This window comes from Vulpes vulpes, chromosome 8 (assembly GCF_048418805.1).
Source record: "Vulpes vulpes isolate BD-2025 chromosome 8, VulVul3, whole genome shotgun sequence".
Lineage (NCBI taxonomy): Eukaryota > Metazoa > Chordata > Mammalia > Carnivora > Canidae > Vulpes > Vulpes vulpes.
In genome coordinates, this window is record NC_132787.1 from 65,851,429 (window position 1) to 65,866,695 (window position 15,267).

Sequence of the window (15,267 nt, forward strand, 5' to 3'; positions counted from 1 at the left end):
TATTCAAATTTGTCTAATGATACCTTGTTCTTGGGGTGAGATCTGAGATATTGCAGAATTTTCCTCTAGCCAACCTCTCAGCTCTTAGTCCTCTCTCGGGGCCTGAGACTCAGAGAAGGTCACTCTCCATGCTCTTGACTTCACTGAATAAGTGCTGTTGTTTGCTACTTGGTGTTTGCTTATATGCAGGTAGAGGGCAGGAGGTGATCTCTTTACTCTAGACCAACCTCAGCTCTAAGTAAGCCATGAGCTCCTGGGCCTCAGGTATGGAACTTTGTTATTATTCCTGCTCCCACTCTCTGTAGTAGACAAATTCTACCTTGTATACAGGCAGGTTCTGCATGGGAAGGAGGTTCATGGTCCTGACTAGAAGTAGGATGTTCTGATGCTTTAGCCCCAGAAATGTTTTCTGATTATATTATAGGAATGAAATGTGTTTTATTTTTTTTTTTCATTTTTTTTACCCTATCCTTTCCTCAGAAACAAATAGCCTGTCCCAATCCTCTGCTGGTTGGCAGGATTTGCAGCTCTTCTTCCAGAGATTAAAGGATTTTCTCTCTCCAAAAGAAATGCACAAAGGGGCAGGATTTTCTGCTTTTCTGCAGTGGTATCTGATGCCTACCATTCTTATACTACTGAGAAATGCTCTCTCTCCTCATCCTCTATCCACAAAAAAATTCTCCATGATTAAGTGAGAGCCCTTCTTGTGTCTACAGTTGAAAGAGTTCTTCAGTAATTCATTAAACCAATTTAATTTTCTCCCCGTATTTTAGTAGCCACTTTTTCTTCTTGTGTTGTCCCTATCTTCATCTCTTGTGCCTCCTCATCAGTCCTTAAATATTAGACTACTAGTTGCCCTAGGATCTCAGTTCTCTGTTGGGTGCTAGATTATTTGTATAGTTTGTAAAGGAATGTTGTTGAAAATGGTTCCGTAGTAGTTCAGGAGAAAGAGAATGATTGTGTGGTTAGAATGGTAGTGGTATAATGGAGAGTGGTCTGAGATAATCTGATTGTGGATATATCGAAAGGAAGTGTTGAAAGCGTTTACTGATGTGTTAGATGTAGTATATGAAAGATAAAGGTTAAGGATAACTTTACTATTTTGAGCACAGATTATTTAAAGTATAAAATTCTCATTTGCAAAAATGAGAATGAAAAAATAATTTGGAGATGGGGTTTAGCAAATAAAATTTAGTTCCAGACAAATTAATTTTAAGATATCAAAATTATGGGATACCTGGGTGGCTCAGTGGTTACACATCTGCCTTCAGCTCAGGGCAAGATCCTAGAGTCCTGGGATCAAGTCCTGCATCGGGATCCCTGTGGGAAGCCTGCTTCTCCCTCTGCCTATGTCTTTGCCTTTCTCTCTGTGTCTCTCATGAATAATAAAATCTTTAAAAATATCAAAATTCTAAGTGGTGATATTGTATAGGCAGGCAGTCTACTACTTGAATCATCTTTAAGAAAACAGATCATTTAAAAATTGCATTATGTTTGAAATCCACTGTATTTTGTTCTTAAGGAAACTATATATTCAATTTCAATACAAAAGCACTTATAGAGCACCTACTATATAAAAAGCATAACAGTAAATAGGATAAGGTACCTGTTGCCCAGGAGTTCATTATCTAGTGGGGGGGAAAAAATGTATACATACAGGGGAGCTCAAATAAAAATAAATAATCAGCTTCTTTTTTATCATTTTTCATTAAGTTCTGATGAAATATACAGCTTCTGATTTCAGCTACAGTTTTAATCAAATATGAGTCAAAGGGTGTGAAGATTATGATAATTTATTACTACATGAATAAGTAAAGAAATTGTGACAGTAAAGTATTAAAACTGGAGGGATAAGAATTGAAGACTAATGAATGGGGTTGAAATCATCATTTTTATTAATGAAAAAGTACATAGTCATTTGAGAATGGGTTGCTGAATTGGAGAAAAAATATATTTCTTAGAAATGACAAAAAATAAGTGACCATATGTATGATCGTATGATTTAACATATTAGAATCACCAAGAAAAATACTTTTAGCAATAGGTTTAGACAGGGGTAAAATATTAAATGAAAGAGCAGGAAAGAGCCAGTTTGAAAAACAAACTGCAGAGAGTCAAAGTAGTATAGGCCATAGTATATGCAACAAAGGTATACACACACAAGATATACATATACATACATATATGTAAATCTGTATTACTTCATTGCACATATATGTGTACATTTACAGAAGTGCATAAATATATTTACACATTAAAATAAATATAAGTAATAAATTAGATATATACACTTATTTTTTTCTAGGATTAATGGTTTGGATAAGCAAATAGAAGACTTTTTCCCCTCAAATACAATGGATACAAGAGAAAATCCCCAATTTCGTAATTCTAGGATTCCCATATGGATACTTGCCAGGATTATGTTTTCTGTTCCTTACCCATATTAGTCAAATAAGACATAAAATGCACGATCTAATATTTAAACTGAATCTATCTCTTGGGGATAAAAAAAAACCCAAAGTCAAAAAGGAAATAGAATCTATTAGAACGACTAAAGTCCAGAACACTGACAACATCAACTGCTGGTGGACATGTGGAGCAATAGGGATTCTCACTCATTGTTGGTGACAATACTAAATGGCACAGCCACCGTGGAATAAAGTCTGGTACTGTCTTAGAAAACTAAATATACTCTTACCATATGATCCAGCAATTGCATTCCTTGGTGTTCATCCAAAGGAGTTGAAAACTTATGTCCACAGAAATCTGCACATGTACGTTTATAGCAGCTTTATTCATAATTGCCCAAATTCAGAAACAACCTTTGGTATATGAATGGTTAAACTGTAGTATATCCAGATGATGGAATATTATCTAGTACTAAAAGGAAATACACTTCAGGGTGCCTGGGTGGCTCAGTTGGGTTAAGCATTTGCCGTTGGCATTGTGTTGGGCTCTCTGCTCAGAGGGGAGTCTGCCTCTCCCTCTCCCTCTGCACCCTTGGCTTGTGCTTGTGTGCTCTGTCTTGCTCTCTCTCTCTCAAATAAATACACAAAAATCTTTAAAAAAGATATGTGCTATAAAGCCATTAAAAGACATAGAGAAAACTTAAATGGATATTATTAAATGAAAGAAACCAACTTGAAAAAGCTACATACTGTATGATTCTAACTATATGACATGCTGAAATAAAAAACAAAGCTACAGGATAGTAAAAAGATTATGGTTGCTAAGATGTTAAGGGAGAGAGAGGGATAAATAGGTAAAGCACAGAGAATTTTTAGGGCAGTGAAACTACCCTGTATAATTATAAAAGTTGGATACACACCATTATGCATTAGTCTAAACCCACAGAATTACACCACCAAGAGTGAACCCTAATGTAAACTTAGGGACCTTGGATGATTATGATGTGTCAGTATAGGTTCATCAGTTTTAACAAATGCACACTCTGGTGAGGTATATAGATAATGGGGGAGCCTATATGCATGAGTTGAGGGAGGGGGTATATAGAATCTTTGTGTCTTCCACATAATTTTGCTATAAACAAACAAACAAAAAACTATTCTAAAAAATAAAGCCAATTAAATACAAACAAATGAAACCCCAAGTAGTTAGGTAGAATAAGGAAATACTGTCCTTTAACAAATATTGTGTAAAGCCAGAATAAAATAATTCAATTGGCTTTAAAAGAAAGAAATAAAAACTGTTAGTAGAAAAAGACAATAAAGCAGCTTTTGCTGTTGAACATTTATCATGCGTCAGAAACTCTTCAAAGAAATTTACATATATTAACTCATTCAGTCTACACACAAAAACCTATAAGGGTACTTATATTGTTTCCTGATTATTTAGATCAGGTCATTGAGGCCCATAAAATTTAAGCAATTTTCCTAATGTCATATACCTCAAAATCAGTAGATTCCAGATTTAAATCTAGGCTTTACAGCTCTTGAGTTATTAATTCTCTCTATATACTACTATTCATATTGTTAGCAATTGAATCTTCCTGATGATAACATTCTGAACTAGGTTATTAAATCTGAACAAACAATAGAGTGAAAACTGCATGTCAAAACTTATTTCTTTTTCTAAGCAAGGTAATGTTGGAAACCATTCAGAAAGATTTATTTCTTTCACCCTAACAGGTAAAGGTGAATGCCCTCTTGTTCCCATCAGGTTATAAACTGAATGATATGGTTGAAGTGATTATTTGCCATGAAGGTTATATGAGGTTTCTGCACTATACTTTATAAGGAGAAGAAACCCGTTAACACTTTTTGTTTTCAAGATAGGCTCCTTGAGTTGGTATTTAAAAACAAAATCAAATAAAACAAACAAACCAAAACAGATGATAAAGATATTTATTTCTTAATTGTAAACTACACTACATAGAAAACAGTATCCTATGAGATATTAAAGCCTATTTTTAAAGATGGTTAGTTGAATCCATTTGGAAAAACTCCTTCTAGGCAAGGTTGAATAAATGACTCATTTTCCCCCTAATATTTAACCTAATGACAACGGGAGCAAAGTATCAAGTATTTCCTAAACTTAATTTAAATTTTCTTAGTACATATTTTTTATTACTGTTAAATTTTTGCTGTCCTTGAAAATGCATATGCTGAAATTGAGGTAGTTATACATATAATAACTTTCCTCCAATGAAAAGTCTGGCAGTAAAATTTTCAGTGAAATAAAGCCAACAGTTCATATTCCAGTGTGATTACACAGATTAACACCTGAGACTAAAAGTATAAACAGACTCAAATTACAAATACTTATTTTTTTCCCAAGACAATGATGCATTTTTTTTCATTTCTAGAAACTGAAAATAGATCTACTTAGCTCCAACAATTAGTATGGAATATTAAAAGTGGTATTTGACATAAATGAGGAAAAGATAAAATAACCTACACACTACATGTATTACAAGTTATTCACTTGGGGAAAAAAGAAGGAACTTTACCTTATACTACTTTAAAGTATATATTATAAATGGCTTAAAGAAGTATTTTGTAGTGCCAAAGGAATTCTTTTTGTGTCTGTGAATTTATATATAACCTTAAATATGTGGAAGGCCATATTAAGAAACTCAGAAGTCAAGAAGCCAAAAATGATTATCATAATAAATGCCACAAATACTGAGCAGTTACTCTTTGTCGAACACTATCTATATTCTTTATTTAAATTGTCAGTCCCCACAATCACTGAAAGACCAGTTTCTATTATTTCTCTCTCTTTACTTATTAATAAACCTAGCCAAGAGAGGTTTTGACTAATATTCAAATTGCCAAATACTACAGTTTTAGTAAGTGGCAGAGTCAGGATTTAAGCCAATTTAATTTGTCTTCAGAACTACAACAAAAAACAGGTAACATTTTCTGATTCTCATTAAGTTTATTTATTTTTATTATTTTTATTTTATTTTTTATTAAATTTCTTTTAAAAATCTTATACTGTTCAGTAATATAGAATATGGGAAGGTTATTATCATATAATGTTGAAGCTACTACAGTTTGACACATACTTTTTGAGGACAATTTGGCACTAAAATTTTAATTTAAAATACACTCACCCGTTGATTAAAGCTTTGCACTTCTAGGTATTTATCTCATTAATCTCTTGCTAGAATTATCTTTCGTTTTCGCACTACACATGAAAGAAATGTAACTGCGATTTTTGTGAAACTGCTAGATTTCTAATTGGGCTTTTTAGAAAACAAAATTAAATAGAAAATACGAGATAAAATTAAATATATGTGTTGTCTACTCTACCTTTTTACTTGAGGATTTTAAATTGAGATCTGGCAAGGTTAAATATTTATTTCTAATCATACAGCCAATTTTATGGATATGGGAGTAGAGTATCTTATTCTGTTGGCTATTCCAGTAATGGAGCTTTCTATCCCACAGACATTTTGTTATTTGCATTATTCTGTAGACATTATTTGTATTATTCTGCAGACATTATTCATTTTATTCTGTAGATGTTTTGTTATTCACAGAATATAATCACTCAGTCTGTACCACAGTTTAAGAAATCTTTGGTTCTCTCAAAATTTTAGCCCTAAAAATACATACATGCCAAATCATTCTATTGTAAAGAACAGGATGAAGAGATAAAGACTTTGCCTCAGGCATCTAAACAGACTATATGTGAATTCACTGTTTTAGAGTTATTTATAGAAACATTAAATAAATACCCCTCATAATTCCCATCAGTGCATATTAAACTCAAAATAAACTATGTAATAGTCTAGTGATAGCATAATCCACAAAAGGAAGTTTTTTTATTTATGAAAATATTACAATTGTTAAAATGTTCAAATAGTATCAACCTTTAGAGACTCCAAAGTTGAGCTGCACCCACAAGCTCCCCAAGCAATAGCATGACGCATTTCAGAGAGCACTATCCAGTTTTGCAACGTAGCTTCCTAGATATTCTGTCAACCACATACTTATATATTCTTGCATTTTGATTTTACGTAAATTAAATTATGTTTTGGAAATCTTTCCATGTTTGAAAAATAGACCTATCATTTTCCTTTTAAGTACAGCAGAATATTGTCTAAAATGTTCCCTAATGATGGATATTACTCTGTTCCAAATTTTCTATTGTATAAAATATAGCAATGGATGCACTTGAACATAATTTTGTATTAGGATGCCAGTATTTATGATAAATAGAAAAAAAAGTAATTGGCAGATCAAATGGTATGCATTTTTTTATTTGTTCATTAAATCATCCAAAAGAGCTTTTCCAGTTTAAAATTCCAATAGTTGGGTATGGAATGAGCGCTTTCCCATAATCATACCAATTATCAATTACGTATTTTTTTATTTTAACTTATTTTAATGGTATTCCACAAAAACTGTAATTTTAATTGTACAGATTATTTAAGATATTTAATGCTTTTAATGTGTTCATTATTTTATCAGTCATTTGTTTTACTTATGTTAACCAACTCATGTTTATAGTTAATGACAGTTCAGAAACTGCCCCTTTCTTGCTATAGAGCTGATTCCTTAATTATTGCTTTGAAAAAACTATTTATATAAATATGTTCTAACCTATAAACTGTAATATATATTGCAAATAAATGTGTCCAGTCCTCTTTCTTACTTTTCAGAATGATATATTTTTCAGAATGTCCATATTGTCTTTGCCATCTAAAAACTGATTTAATTTTCATATGGCCAAAGCCCACAATCTTTTCTTTTATGGTTTCGTGATGACTTGTCTTTTTGCCTATTAAAGCTAAAAATACTATTCAGATATCTATAACTATATTTTATCATTACCAATACATATATATGTCTATAGATTTATTATATATACATGTTTTTGTGTGTGTGTTGTACTCTTTTGTAAAGATCTTTCATTCACCCAAGATATTTTTGTGGGTATGAGAAAATAAATAACTTGATTTTCCCCCAAATAAATGGTCATCATTTCTAAATCATTTCAAATATTGTTCCATAATTATCCATAATATTTACCAATCATTGTGTATACATGGAATTTCTACTTAATTTACCTCTTGGCTTATATCATGACAAGAACTGAAAGCCATATGCTATAATAAAAGCTTCCACCCCAAAGCTTCCTACTGGCTTAAACTTCAGGGGGGTCAGAGTATAGGTTGCATTATCACAACTATTCTTAGGCCAAAATTATAGATTCTGTAGTAGTAAATTTTCTGCTACTACTTGGAAGGCATCCAATTGATTTGCTTTCAGGTAGTTCCAGTGACTTAAAATATCTCATTATAATATTTAAATCAGATTCTCCTTAATTAAAAAGCCCTATTTTTGGCCTTTTCCTCTTTCTCTGCTTTAGCACACTGAAACAACAAGCTTTTATAGTTGTAGATTTTACCAAAGCATAACTAAAGCCTTTATGTTTTAGCATTCATTACTTTTTTCTATCACTGCCTTAAAGTTAACTGGATACTCACTGTGTTGTGAATGCTTTTAAAATTAATAATTTTATAAAAGAACACTATAAATACACCCTCATGATTTTACTAGAACAGGAGGGTAAACAAACATACATTATTATCCAACATAGCTATGTATGCATGGAAATAATTGTTATCAGTTAGAAAGATAACATGTCACATCTTTACTGGATAACAAAACTAGGTAGTTTTAAACTAACAAGCCCCTTAATACATTGTCTCTTATTTCACATAGATGGACCTGAGAACTTGAGATGTGGGGCCACCCTGAGTGGCTCAGTGGTTTAGCACCTGCCTTTGGCCCAGGATGTGATCCTGGAGTCCTGGGATCGAGTCCCACATCAGGCTCCCTGCGTGGAACCTGCTTCTTCCTCTGCCTGTGTCTCTGCCTCTCTCTCTCTCTCTCTCTCTCTCTCTCATGAATAAATAAATAAAATCTTTAAAAATAGAGAGAACTTGAGATGTTAGTCAGTAAATCTTAAATTCATGTAGTAATCATGGCATAACTGATCTAATACCATGTCTTTGTACCCTTAAGGAAGGTGATGCTTCACATTATGTTTTCTGCCTTACACTTTCAAATTAATTTCATATGGACAGATAGTTTGAGTTCTGAGAATTGATATTTTCTGTTCAGCCCAATGACAGAAGCAAAACCCAAAATGAACCCCAGATCCCCAAATAATATGTAGAAAATATACAGTGCTATTTATAAGGAAGCAAATTATTCCCATACCAAAAAGTGAGATCTCTGAGCCAGCTATGCTCTTTTCAAAAGATAAAATGTTAATTTTTCATTGGACAGAACTACTCATCAATTTTGTTGTCTACATCTACTCCAACTCCTAAAACCACTTCATGTTAAATCAGTTTATAAAAAGATTAAATACCACAAAGAAAAATAAAAAGTTTTTTTGCAAAGGAATGGGAAAAAAATAAAGGTACAGCTGCATTTGAGAAGTATTTTGAAGTAGCTTTTCAAAAAGAAGATTAGCCACAGAATTGTGCAATCTGCAGCATAAAGTCTTTGGTATCACACATCTAACTTATTTTTTTCCTTTGCAATCCACATTGGATTACACCCTGTCACAGTGTTCTTTTGAAAGATTTAAAAAGGATTTGTATAACAGGGGAAAAAAGGTTTTAATTACTATCTCTCACATGAGAGATTTCTATTCTGTTCAAACAGATAATTTTGGGTCAAAATGCACAATATGGCTTGTTTTAGTTCTATTCCTATAAATAGTATCATTCCAATATTTCATAGAATTATCCATGGATAAAATTTCTACCTTTTAAAATTAGAGTCAGCTGCCACAGAGGTAAAGGATAAAAGAGAAAAAAAAAATAGAGAGAAAGAGGGAGCAAAACCAAGAGAACAACAGGAGATCATTTACTACTATCTTTTCTTTTTAAAGATTTTATTTATTTGAGAGAGACAGTGTGTGTTTAGTCCACAAACAGAGGGAGGAGTAGAGGGAGAAGCAGGCAATCCACAGAGCAGGGAGCCCCACCTGGGCTGGATCCCAGCTTAATCAACTGAGCCACTCAGGAGCTCCCATTAACTATTTTCAAATGTGTTTTATGTCCTCTCAACGGAAAATCACAATTACAGTATCTCCTCAAAGTCAGTAGTACCTGACTGACTTACAGTTTTAATACCATAATCAATTACAAAACAAACTGAAAATACATTGTGTGGATATTTTGCTTAATATTACTGACTAAAAATCAGAATGCAAATCATTATGTTTTAACAAACAAAAGTGTAAAGAAGTAATTAAAAGGTGTGTTCACAAATGTTGCAATAAGCATCCCCTACCATCAAACTTCTACTCACTGAATGCATTTTCAATGAATTAAGCAACAAACTCAATACTAAAATATTTGACTGGGTTTCCAGCCCAGTGATTTTCAGGCATGAAAGAATTATAGCTGAAATTGTAGTATTTAGATCTGGTTGTGTAAGGTTCAGGAAATATTCATAGCTTTATAGAAATCCAGTGCACTTCTTCAAACAGCACTAGCATGGTTCACATGTCAATCAACTGGAGTCAGAGATAAAGAGGGAATTTATAAAGGCCCCACTGAGCTCCACTGGCAGCCACAAACACATAACTAAAAAGAGCATTAGAAACCGTTCTGTTTACAGCAATTAACTGGACCCAAAACCCTGTCAGCAGTTCCGGTAGCGTGGTCCTTCTTTGTGTCTGGTCTTTAATATTCAAAACTTGTTCAAATAGTGTGAAAAACTGAATACACCCTTCTGCTGCAACTGATACATATGATAAACTCAGGAGGTAACACTGTAATGATGCATCTTAATGTATCCAGAGGGTATCACCAAATGGAATGTATGACAGAAAGAGGTGGCTTTGTGGAGATTTTGTGCTAGCAGATTTTTTTACTCAGGTTGAAACATAGAAACTTAAAAAAAAAAAAATCCTCAAATCAGCAACTAACTGGCCATCCATCTGGCAGCATTTAGCAAAGCTGAATTCATTCTCTTATTAACACAAAGGACACTGGCTCAAAGCTTTAACCCTAAAATAGTCATGTGATTGAGTACACACTCTTCATTTTTTAAATCTAAGTGACAATGTAGGGGAGCAAGGCAAGCATTATTTATGTGCTTTGTAGTTGGCAGAGCACTCTAGTGCTACCTCTGGTTAGTGTGGATTAGTAGATGTCTGTCCTTATGTTCTTTGGCCATTTCAGTAAGAGAACTAGAAAAATAAATATATGCAAACTGTCTTCCAAATTAAGATATTATAATTCTAAGCTCTACTTTTATTATGAGTTTTTATGAACTGTTAAGTCTCATTTATTCAATTGGCATTTCAGAATATGAACTCTGATAATAATCCCGAAGAAAATAATGGAAAATGAACTTATAAATAATTAAACTATCAAGATAGTACAGTTACATAATTGTTAACAAACAATATAAATTGAGTTTTCGGGACACCTGGGTGGTTCAGTGGAGGAGCATCTGCCTTCAGCTCATACTGTGATCCCAGGGTCCTGGGATTGAGTCCGCATAGGGTTCCCAGCAGGGAGCCTGCTTCTCCCTCTGCCTGTGTCTCCGCCTCTGTTTCTGTGTCTCTCATGAATAAATTAAAAGAATCTTTTTAAAAAATGAGTTTTCTATATGTCATAGTAATTCCATAAATAAATATTATGGAAAAAAATCCCATTTTCATAAGAAGTTTATGCAAAGAGACACCTCTGAGGCAGTACCAAGAAAAGAGTTAAAACTCAGAAAAGAACAGGTATCGTTCTGTTAAACCAGTCCTCTCCCACATAAAATGTATCCCTACAGGAATTTGATGACTATTGCACAGTGTGAACAAATAGTGCCACTATATGCTTGCTCAGTTCTCCTGTCTCTTGGCTATATTGTGCTGTTGTTATTTGTGGTTTCTTTTTTCTTTTTTTTTTTTAAGACTTCATTTCTTTATTCATGAGAGAAAGACAGACAGAGACACAGGCAGAGGGAGAAGCAGGCTCCCACAGGGACTCCATCCCAGGACCCCAGGATCACGCCTTGAGCCAAAGGCAGAGGCTCAACCATTGAGCCACCTAGGTGTCCCATGTTATTTGTGGTTTCTTAACTTTGTGGTGGAGTGTGGTTTTTGCTATTCTGATTAGGTGATAGATGTTATATTATTAGGTGGTAAATGTTAAATTACCTGTCTTTACAGCTCTGGATTCAGCAATTATTCCTGCCCATTTTCCCCTCCCTGTTCTTTTCTCCCAGCTTCCATATGTTTCCTAATACATTCCAGCAGTTCCTTTGGTCCATTTCTTTCCCACCTGCCCAGCTGGACATGAATTAATTAAGCACATTTGCACTCTATCTCCTTACCCACTTCTAAAATGTAATGTGGAGCAAAAGTTTTGTATCCTTAGAAAAGGGGAGGAGATAGATAGAAAAGCAGTGATTGTTGCCTTACCCACCGCAGATTAAACTTTTGTTTGTTGGGGAGGATAAACTTCTACCCTTCAAAGGTCTTCTGTCTGGTCTGAGAATCAAATTGACATGACACAGATTAACAGGAGAAAATAAAATTTAATTTAAGTATGTACAGGGAATCCACATAAACATGAGAAGTTCCAAAGCAAAATCAGGCATAAATGTCATTCTGAGCTAAGGAGAAGGGGGTGGGGTGGGGTTGTAGGTCAAGTCAACAAGGGAAGGAAGACAATTCACAAGATAATGATAGGGTAAATGTTTGGTAAATCAACATTTGATGAGCCATCCAGAAACAATGGGAGATAGAGAGGACTTTGATCAAATAGGCCTTAAGTTCTTCCCTGTGTACTATATCTAGTCATATTATACTATAGCTGGTTATAGTGACAACTCCCTTCCTGGAACAAGTCTTCTATCTAAATACTGTGGGTCAGTTAGAGAGAATGTCAAAGGTTCCTCCTGAACTTCTGTAGCTTAAAAGTAATCAATCTAAAATAATCCACCTGCCAAAGAGACACATTTTACAGTGGCAAATTTGCTCTCCTACATGTCCTGTAGGAGATATAGGAGAGAAAGATCCAGGTGGAATTTCCTGTTCCTGCATAGATGCTATTCTCCTCTGTAGCTGTGTTCTTAAGGGACACCTCTTAGGGCTACAATCTTTCCAAGTAATGCTGTAGTTGATAATCTTGCACATATACAATACTAGATGGAAAGATGGTTGGATAGACAAAAAGTAGAGAATCTGTTAGTATACACTTTAGATTTTAGAGGGGAACAGATCTTGTTATATAAATTTGATTTTAGAAGGAATTAAAGGCAAACTAGGGGGCTCAGTGGTTGAGCTTCTGCATTCGGGCTCCCTCTCCCTCTGCCTGTCTCTGCCTCTATCTCTGTGTGTCTTTCATGAATGAATAAATAAAATCTTTAAAAAACAAGGCTTAAAAAATGATTAAATATTTACATAAGAAAAAAATCACTTAGAAAACATTTATTTCTTAATATGTAAATACTAATTGAAACATGTGGATCTAACCTTATATCAAGGTTAACACACACATATATACATACATACATACATACACATATCTAATCATTAACTCCCTCCTTAACAATGAAAATATATTTATGTGGGGAACAGCCAGGAAGATTGTGAAGTAGATGAGTCATGGGAGAATAACTGTCCTTTAAGTTGCTTAAATATGTTATTAAGCTTTAATAATTAGGACTTTCTGGTACTCAGACTAAAGGTGAATTTTATGAAAGAGAAAAGATTCAGAAATAGGAAGTCAGGAAATCATCCAAATGCAGACTATGGTAATGTTAAAGTTTTAAAATAGTTGGTAAATGTTACATTATTCAGTAAGTGGTGTTGCTTCAACTGTCTAACCATTAACAAAAATGGTTGCTTCACATTGTGCAACAACATAATTTCAATATGGATGAAATGTGAAGGTGGAAAATAAAAAACTAATTGCTTAATGATACCTGTATGGGTATTCAGTTGTACTTTTATTTCCTAAATATTCGATGAAAACTTAAGTTACTGTCAAATGACTTTTTAAAAATTTAATAGTAGCTTTTGGCTTTCAGCTTAGAGGAAGTGAAGGTGCAACTGTTTTCAGTTACCCAAATACAAGTTCATGCAACATCAGCCACCTCCACTGCCATCTAAATTCAACACCAAGTAGATCAAACTTGAAAACCTTCCCCAACAGTGGGGAAGTCAATGTCTCCTCTGCCATGGTCTCAAAGATTGACCCACTGGGTCTATCTCCAAAAAAGACTGTTGATGATATCACTAAGGCAACAGTAATTGGAAGGGTCTGAGGATGACAGTGAAACTGACCATTAACAAAATAGAAGCCTGATTGAAGTGCTACCTTATGCCTCTGCCCTGGTTATCAAAACCCTCAATGAACCACAAGAGACAGAAAGAAGCAAAAAAATATTAAGCACAGGGGAAATGCCACTTTTGATGAGATTGTCAAAATTAGCCCAATCATTAGTCATTTTTAGCCAGAAAACTCTCTAGAACATTTAAAGGGATTCTGAGGACGGCCCTACCTGTAGGACTGTAACACTGAGAGCAGTCACCCTCATGACATCATTGATGACATGTATAGTGGTGCAGTGGAATACCCAGCTCATTTAGAACTACAAAGGAAAATACTTCAATAAAGAATTTGGTGTGGCCCGGGTTGCTCAGCAGTTTGCCACCTTTGGCCCCGGTGATCCTGGAGACTGAGAATCAAGTCCCACATAGGGCTCCCTGCATTGAGCCTGCTTCTCCCTCTGCCTGGGTCTCTGCCTCTCTCTCTCTCTCTCTCTCTCTCTCTGTCTCTCATGAATAAATAAATAATCTTAAAAAAAGGATTTGACAACCAAAACAAATTTTAATAGTAATAAACTTCACAAATATAGGAATAATGGAAAAGTTTGGTGTTGATTCTGTTGGAGCTGCACTTAAGCACAATCAAGTTGTCCATCCAGGGATTCCTGGGTGGCGCAGCGGTTTGGCGCCTGCCTTTGGCCTAGGGCGTGATCCTGGAGACCCAGGATCGAATCCCACATCAGGCTCCCTGCGTGGAGCCTGCTTCTCCCTCTGCCTGTGTCTCTGCCTCTCTCTCTCTCTCTCTCTCTCTCTCTCTCTGTGTGTGACTATCATAAATAAATAAAAATTTTAAAAAAAAAGTTGTCCATCCAAATAAAATAAATTAAATGTAGTGAAATAATTAATGTGTAAGCATTTCAAATACTATAAAACTCTGTACAAAAGTTAGTCATTAGTTGCATTGGAATATTAATGAATTAGGTGGGGAAGAATAGAAAAAAATAGAATAGTTCAGAAGGTTATTAGATCACTCCAGATAAGTACAAACCAAGTCTGAGATAAAATGGCTTCAGCAGCACTGTGAGGTATCAAGGAGATTTATTATATTTCATCCAGATGAATAAAGCCATCAGAAGTAATATTGAGTGATCCATCTAGTTTTGAATTCCTATCTCTTCCCTTACACTCTATCTCCCCATGCTCACTCACTTCCATTACAACAAAGTTTGGTGTGCCTGTGTTGCACCTGGATTTTTAGATCACTTGAATGAGCATAATCTAATTATATGGTAGAACTTGGAGTTCTGGATATTTATCTAAACTCATAGAAATCATCATCATCATCATCATCATCATTAGTGCTAGGCATATTTTTAAGCACTTCAAAGGTCTTAACTCACTTCTTCTTTATAAAAGTTTGGTATATTTTCCTCTATCATATGGATAAATAAGAATAAAGGATAGAGGACTCATGTAAGCTACTCAAAAAAACCC